Source organism: Zerene cesonia, chromosome 13 (assembly GCF_012273895.1).
Source record: "Zerene cesonia ecotype Mississippi chromosome 13, Zerene_cesonia_1.1, whole genome shotgun sequence".
NCBI classification, from domain to species: domain Eukaryota; kingdom Metazoa; phylum Arthropoda; class Insecta; order Lepidoptera; family Pieridae; genus Zerene; species Zerene cesonia.
The window spans coordinates 2,488,671-2,497,903 of NC_052114.1; the positions used below are offsets into that span (position 1 = coordinate 2,488,671).

Consider the following 9,233-nt stretch of genomic DNA (forward strand, 5'->3'; position numbering starts at 1 on the left):
CAATTATGGCAATATAAAAGTACTTAAACTATTCTATAGTTCTCACATTGCCATTTTATTAACACAATTTTCCACAGATCCAAACGTAACAAAGTGATAATTAAATTAAATAAATACAGGAAAACAATTATTTATATCTATAACAAACATTAAAAGCCCTGAATGTTAACACAGATATAAAATAAATGAAAACAGATTTCATAAGAAACTCTGCGTACCTTAGTCGGGTTTAATATAATTCTAAGGCTGGATAAGGACTAGCCTTCATTATTATGGGCCGGGTTCCTCACGCCTTCCATCTCAGAATGTCTTCACGCGATTTTTATGATAATTACACTTTTATCGTCATGTTTTAATTCAATTTAACTTCGCGGAAGCGAATTATGGGAATTGTTTTAAGAAATGTGCTGGGGGCTTTGAATTTTTTGTGTTCAGGCAATGGAATGAATGCTTTATGTTTAGCGTAACATGCCACAAAAATACAGTTATTGCGAGTATTAAAGGCATGTTTTTGATTAAGATCAAGCTGTAAATTTGTTTGTTATTTCGTTCTAGAAAGAAAGGGGTTAAGGGTTTCCGGGTTATGGTATTAATCGTATAAATTTCTGAAACAAATTATTGGAAATATCGCTTTTAATTGTAAATTGATTTGTATAAGTTTTAACATAGAATCGAAATCAGGTCACCATTGGTTATTCACATTGGCCCTAAAGTAACAATGTTTTTAAACATTTTTAGTCTAAAATACTTTAATATTTTAGCATATTTGTTTGAACAGTCATATCATTGGTATAATAAATAACCAAATCTGACTTGACAAAAAACAACCACAGCATCACATTGTATACTGTGTTATGTTTGTATAACATCGCGCTACATGTACTTTATCTCATCTACTATAATAATTAATGTAGAACTACGTTAATTCTAGATATGTCTATAAAACAACATCATATTATGATATGCATGATGATCATATTATATGTCCATTGCGCCATTTTAAATATTACATTCAATAATTTAAATACTATAACATGTCTAATCACAAATTACGTGAATTATGCCTTTTATTACACATTGGACCTTGTCCTGTAGCGCCATATTTCTGAATCGCGCAAGCGAATTTTCTCACAACAGAGGATATATACAACTTTTCAACATCATTCAATTGGGTACTTACAGACCGGCCAGTTGTTAAGACTGGTCGAGGATCCTTTCTATTTCGATGGAGGTATTCCTCCTTCCTTCCTCCACCGTTCTCACAAATATTATAAGTAAAGTAAAATCTCCGGCATATTATCCTTCCTATATGAATATGTGAATTTGCATACAATGCCATTATAGCGCGGCCATAACACTGGAAAATTTTGCGGATCCTCTCCAATTGTTCCCATTCGCTAAAAGTGTTTTCCTACACAAAATAAATTAACTTTCGCCTGCAGTTTGGCGGTTTTGCTCGCTATATAGAAGTTTATAAAATTTCAGACCATAATCGCGAAGTTATAATGCATTTTATAGGTCCATGGCGGGCATGGTATGCCAAAAATGGTAATTCCGCTTAGAACAATTTTAAAATTTACTGAATACCAGTTAACAGTTTGTGTACCATCTTCGTTAGAACTATAACCTCAAAAGGAACGAGTTTTTATAAAATTATTAGTGTTAAAATTGTTTTTTAAAACTGTGTAAGCTTTCTTATATATTACTCGCTATTCTGTTATATTATTACTGTTGCAGATAACAAAGTATGTTTTCCATTACTTTATTGAAAAAAGTTTAACTAAATTTATTTCTTGAAAGATTTGGCTGTGCCTTGGTGGCCATTAAATTTTCTGTAATAAATCTAAAATGAAATAAACCTTACTATAATAATATCAATAAGTCAAGAACGAAATGGCTACAATATAACTTTGTTTGAGAAGTATATAATTATACATTTTATGATGCACATAATGTTCAGATAATTTATATCAGTTAAACAAATAATATACTATTTACCTTGCATTATAATGCGATACTATTAACAGATGAAATCTTTATTGAAATATTATAATTACATGAAGTCTCCACGAACTCATCTTTAATTTCAAAATGTAGCTACTAGATGGCGCTAGAAACAATACGAAAAAAAAATTATAGACCAATTATTTTACTAGAAAAAATTAACAAAACATAGTCATCGCTGTACCAAATACGTACCACCCACAACAAAAAATCTATATGTATATCAGAAAATATCTCCAAATACAGCGACCTCAAAATTTAAGTAAGCCATATGTGGCAACTGGGTAGTGTTTCAATTGTCCCCATAGTGCTATCGACGACTGTTGATATTCCATAACAATTGCATCAGTCGTTTGAACATTGGTCTTAGCACCTATATAGAACACCTATCGAATCCTCAAGAAAGCTGCCATTTCGAATCCATAATAATGAACGCCGAATAATGAGAAATTTCTTATAGAATGATACTGAGACCCAGACAGCTACAGCAACCACAATAGGCACATAACAACGCCTACAAAATACACCTAACACTTCATCACAGATCCGTATTTCATTTACATAGGTTCGCACTTGGCTCTGGCCCGGGATAATTTAAAAACCTGGTAGTAGCATAATGTATATCGACAAATAATATTATCGTATATAATCATATGTCATATTATAGCTTCTATAAAAAAAAAAAGAAACGAAAATACAAAAGTGAACAACAAGAAAGGAAATGGACCAAGACTTAATTTTGATCACCTTTTCTACCTGAATAGGATATTTAATTTTCAATGTGGGTGACAAGACGGAAGTCTGACTATGAAATGTGATGCATAAATTGTTATATTAAAAATATTCTTACGATATATAATTACAAATTTTTTGATTATATTTAATGAATACAGTAGCTTTGTCTATTGCCTGGAATAAATAAGTTAGGTTAAGTAGCCTGATACTAATGAGAAAATGTGTACCCATTGCAATGTCATAATTTATACTTATTAGATACTGAATATATGAAACTAAAGAGTTTATTTGTTTTTGAGCGCTAATATGAGGAAGAACTGGGCTGATTTTTTTTTATAAAGTGTATATATTACAATCTATCAATTACAGAGATATTCAGCAATATATGGAGAATATTATACCTTTCTATCTACCTTTACCTTTGGCAAATAAATCTAACAAATCGCTCGTCTGTTGTACCGTTAATAGATACACACAATTTCCAAACGCATGCACACCACGCATCACATACATCCCAAACATCCAGGCATTATCATAAACACGATATCACGGCAAGAAACTCAAGATTAACCGTCGTCTAATTGCGCTCGAACACGTGTTTGGCAATCTTAATCCACGTTAACTGTAGCCTTTGAGGCATTACCGCGACTTGCCGGGTCTTACAATTTGGTACATTAATCAAGGGATCGTTTACAGGCGGAGGTGTAAATTTTGCGAAATTTATTTTGAACTTTACACCTGTATGGAATAAGTTATTGTTTATAAATACAGATTAGCAAATAGCAGCGTGAAATGGGGAATGAGCGAACGTGGTATATTTATATTATGTACGTATATTATTTGGATATGTTTGTTTTGAACTTGTTTTAGCATTAATGATGAAGTTTAATATGTGGAAATTCAATATATATTTGTCATTCTATTGATGAAGCAGTAGTTAAATAGTTTATTAAACTGGTATGTATAAAAAAGCGGGTTTATTTTAGCCATTTTGACTTTTTAGCAATTCTATTGTTGCTTGAAAGAGATTTAGGACACTTTAATGAAATCTCATCTTTATATCCATAGCAAAATAATAACAATGTTTAAATATAAAATAAATGCGAAATAATGGTTATGAGAAAACAATTAAAAATGTATCATGCATAAATCTAAGTGTGTGGCTGAGTTATTAACTAATTAAAAACCAGAAAAGCAAATGAAACGTGATCTGCAATCTCCTACAATTGCACATTTGCTTGAATAAATGCGCGGGAAATTTTTTCATTCATTAATCTCGTTGTCTGTCATATTTTTCTAATATGAAAACTAAAACATTTATTATCATATCACTTTAAGCCGTAATCAGCTCGGATAGAAATTTCTATTGGATGCATTTGAAAAAACGGTTTTTTATTTTAGAACGACCTTAATTGCAATTTTCTTAATTTAAAAAAATACCGTAAACACATAGGCACCACACTTGATATCACCCCATTTGATAGTATAGCCAGCGAAGTTCCTCGGTATGACATAAAAATTCATTATAAATCATCATACCCTCAGAAACTAAATTCTTATATATATATATATACAATAATATTATGCAATAACCCTAATAGAACTCCTTTCCTCCAAACAATACGTCTCAACTAAACAGAGCACGCGAAATTTGTAGCGAGTACATAAATCGTCAACTTTTTCATTCCATAAAACTAGGAAGATGTGAAAATGTGTGATAACCCCATTCCAGTGAATTTATCCTGCAGGTTTGCAGCCAAACAGTGTTCCAGAAAATATATTAACAGAAATATAACGATATCTGTGCAATAAATCTCGCGGAGCTTGCATCGGGAAAACACTTAGCGTCGAAACAAAGAACAAATGAAAAAAAGTTAGTTAGGGGCAGAGACAAAGAGGGAACTGGCAAATCTAATGGGCCCAAGTTCGGGAAACACTTTGGTTAAACATTTGCTAATGGAAATGGAAGGGAGCCAGGCGGGGCAGTCAGCCGAATGGCTTGTTTTTTACACGCACCGCGCGTTTTGTGCCAAATTGCGACTTCTGCCATTGGTGGCTATCGGACATTAGTAAGCGACGCTCTAATTTAATACATGGATTGAATATTTAGGAATTCCGTACAAACACTTTATATGAAAGTGAAACTGTTTGGATTTTCGTATGAATTAGGAGTTTACGGCGCTATATTATAATTTTATTCTACAAAGGTCATCGACGTTCCTGGGGGGATACCATTCCAAATTCTAATATGGATCGAATTACACCAATCACGCCAATCGATAATCGAGCACCCACGGAAATATAAAGTAAAAATAGAAAAAAAATCTAAGAGAGAACCTTCTTCGTTTTGGGAACGTCGGTTAAAAATTAGAGTGCCGTGTCTGAAATCTTTTCACACATTTAAGGTTAGGAATGACGAAAGTTACGTTGCATTATATATGTTTTAATAAACTTACGTATCTATGAAATAATTAATAACAACGAAATTAAATAGGCAGATACTCATTCAATAATTAATTTACAATTTCTTATTATTTATAGGTAAAACGTAAATGCATATTTTATTTGTTTATAGATACCGCTATCTTCACTCGTGATGATGATAAGTATTTGCTATTTTATTTAACTTTCATATATCAAGTTTAAAGAAACAAGAAAACATAATACTGTATTTTCTTGGTTTTTACCGGAGGTTGCTCTCCAATCGTCAATCCTTTCCTTATCCTTTTCTCTATAAAAGCGGGTAGTATATTCGCAGAAAAACTATGTCTGCGAATGTTAATGGGCGGTGGTGATCGCTTACCATCAACCAAACAAACGCTCATTTGCCCGCTTATGGCATAAAAAAATGATTATTATAGTTATTTATTTGCCTTTATCGCTTTATATATAAGCAAGATTTCCAGACAATATAGACTTAAAAGAGCTCAAATAGTAAGGTACAATTACACAAAACTCAGCGATTGTGCTCACTTAAATTTAATAAAAACACTGAACAAATATCGATAAAGAGAGAGCGCCGGTATTAATCAAGTTTCACCTTATTACTCCCTGTAACTCTCAAGTTACGACGTGAAAAGTGCAAAATGTAATAATTCAAGAGGTCATGATCAGGTGCTGCTAACTGCTACCTCTGATTTACTCGCCAAGTTACACTCGAATTTGTTTGTTTTTTTTTGTATTTTGTTTGCCGGAAAATATATTGGTGCAATTGGATTGCAAGTGGAGTAAATTTGTTGTGCTGTGTTTTCTTTTACTGTTTGGCCAAAGGCGGTTTTTTGTTTGAACAGAGGTTGTGTCACGTGTATACTATATCGTCTCTTAACGAATCTTTTTGGTGAACAAAAGTAGTAAGTAGTAAGCAGTTATGATTGTTTTTTTTTTTATTGGAGTGCTGGAGCCTGCCGTGCTAGCTCCATTTAAAATTGGTCTAGTTCTGATAATTTGAACATCTATTAAACTTCTCCGAATTTATCCCGTGCGAGGCCGCGGGCAAGAATGTGTAAAATTACGGTACAAGTTGGTGATGTAGAAATATACAGGATGTTATCGTAAGTATGCACTCTTAATGATTACACCCTGTATATTATAGCTACGTGTATGACGGGCTTAATATCCAAGTGACTCAATTATCTCATGCTATGGCCATACTACTGAGGAACGCGAACATGATACCTATCCACTTGGGGGTTACCGTAACGTCTTAGCAGTACTAATTCGAGGGTAGGAAAAAGTCAGAGCTATGTGGGTGCGTCATCGTTTCCCTACACTGGTATTAGTACTTCTTTAATTGTCACGGTAGCCCTCTTGGTTAGGCCACCTAATTTCGCAACACTGTCATTCGTATTGACTGCGTAAAGTTTTTGATGAATAATTATCACACCGATATTCGTATTTTCCATTTACCAATTGAATTTTCTTTCAAAACTACACTGACATTTGAAATACCGACCAACCCGTGCGCTACATTGTTGTTTGTTATTTTTTGCGAATTCTCACTTTGTTTTTCACAAACTAATAGATTGTCGGAGTTATTGGCAGCCAAGTTTAGCAATTTGCTAACAAGGGAGTTAAAATACTGCGTATTGATTTGGTAAAACCACAAAAACAATTCTATGGTTTGAGCAATGAAAATGTTTAAGAGGAAACGTTCGTAGATATTTGATGTAGTTAGATAATATAATCTTTGTGCAATGTATAGATAGTTATTTATGTTTAAGTTGTTATGTCGATTCTTAATTTAATACTGTTCTTTTAAAGGACAAAAACGTGTGTTCGAATCTGTTGTTTTAGATTGTTTATGTTGGAGCGAGGAGGAGGTAAGGAATAAGGAGAGATGAATGAATGAATTGAACGGACTTGGAAGGGTATGGCAAAGGCTACGGGCCTCTAGCTTCCCCACTCACTGAACGAACCCAGTAGCATTCTCATGCAACTATTTCACCCTCATATTCTGCCGGAGTGTGATACCTTCTCCAGTACGAGCTGGCCCAGTGTGTGCTCGAGTCCTAAACTCAAATTTTCAGTTTATTTCTTTCAGTTTATATCAAGTACATTCATTATTAAGTTTTATACGTCCACTGCTGAACATAGAAAGATCATTCTTCGCCACTAAGACAACCAAACACTTTTTTATATAATAAGTTCTTATAGATAGGCAATATCTTATACCGAGAAGAGTTTGAACTCAAGTATGATAATACTGTTTTTTATGTTATATAATATTTGTTTCCTGTATTCTTTTTTCACAGTGTTTGATATCTTAATTTCTTATCACCCAGCGGTCTAGATTACACGTAATATAAAAAGGAGTAGTAGTAGCTGGTTGACATCTAAATATCGAGATGAACCGTCAGTCATTAATTCTCTCACAATATCTCAATCTCTGCCACACGCAAAGCGTAGCCATAGACGCTACAAGGTAAGCTAACAAGGCTGTAATTATTAAAAGTACATTTAATCCACTGGATGCCGGCACAAACACGTCAACACTAGAACGGTTATTACTTTATGCATATTAGAAAATGAAGAGGTAATTCGTCTAACTGAGAGAAAGTCACGACCCCCTCCATCGATGTTTGTTTTCCATTAGCGCTTCGAAATTTCCAATTTAAACGTTAATATTATAACAGTTATACTATCAATTTTGACTTTTCATATTTAATTTTATTTGATGTTGGATAACCTTATTCAATTTTGAATTTGGTTAGGCTCGCAAATATGTTATATGCTTTATTTTAAAGTTTTGATGACTGGCTGATGAGACGGTACAATATGACGATCGGGACTAGCGAAGCGAGTCCCGTATTATCCCACAATCATACATTATGATATTATGCATTATATTACAATTTACTCATAAACTCACATACCAATGGCTAACATTTCTGATTGTGACTTTTTTTCTTAGAGAATATTATTTCACCCGTTATAAATTCTGAACAGAAAGTCCGATTCGAGTAATTCAAGTGAAATTTATACGTAGACAATTACCTTATTTTATCAAACAGATGATGAATAAGGAGCAATTATGGTTTTTGTTTATATTTTTAAGTTTAAACTTATAAATTGAAAAAAAATCTATTATTGTGGCTTATACATTATTGTTAGGTATATATCAGCGACTAATAGTGAGTATTCGTAATATAAAGTAATTATTTTTTCGTGGATAATTTTCGCAGCGCACGAGAAATAAAGATATTTTTCACTGTAGCTGTCGATGTAGCTATGGTGAGAATCGATGTAAAATCGATCAAGTAAGAGCTTAAATAAATCTTTATAAACAAATAAAAAATATTTCCTCTTCATAATATTACTTAGAAAACCATGGTTTTCTTAAGTTTGTCATCGATGCTCACTTCGTTAATCATTTTTATTGTGTCAATGTGTTGTTAATATATTGTGCATAACGTAAAAGGAAAGAAAAAATTGCTGAGTTTTTATATTTATTTAAAATATAGAAAGTATAAATTTTGTTTTGTAACAAAGATAGAAATATATAAAAAGGTCAAAGCTCTTAAAGGAAATATTCAAGAATACATACCGAGCTCGGACAAAAAATCCTCACGTCAAAAGAAATATAAATGTAAAGAAATATGCGAATTCTTTACATTACAAACGTATAGGTATTCAATAAGTATGCGGCTATAAAGCAGGCGAAGCGGATAAGCTGTCAGTAATTTAACAACGAAATAAAAATGAACTCAAATTCCTATTTCGTCGAACCCTCGAAGCGTCTAATTCAACAGATTCCAATGCAGTGACAAATGTTAGGTTTTTCGTCCTCAGATACGAGCGAAACATAGCGTTGGGCCATAAGAAACGAGATTTTTGTTGAATAATAAATGAGCTGTTTATGTATAGTTGTATTTTAGGTGCCGTGTTCCATGAAAAAAAGTAGTCATAATCGCCTTAACTAAGACATATACTTAGTCTGGCCATAAATACTGTTACACTTAATTATAAAAAAATATTACATTTGAATTTCGAATCTG

General features: G+C 32.7%; 1 protein-coding gene across 1 annotated transcript in view; it reads right to left on the reverse strand.

Moving 5' to 3' along the window:
- The window catches only part of LOC119831500, a 211,537-nt gene that overhangs the window by 11,094 nt on the left and 191,210 nt on the right, over positions 1-9,233 (reverse strand). The gene's annotated exons all lie outside the window — the stretch shown is intronic.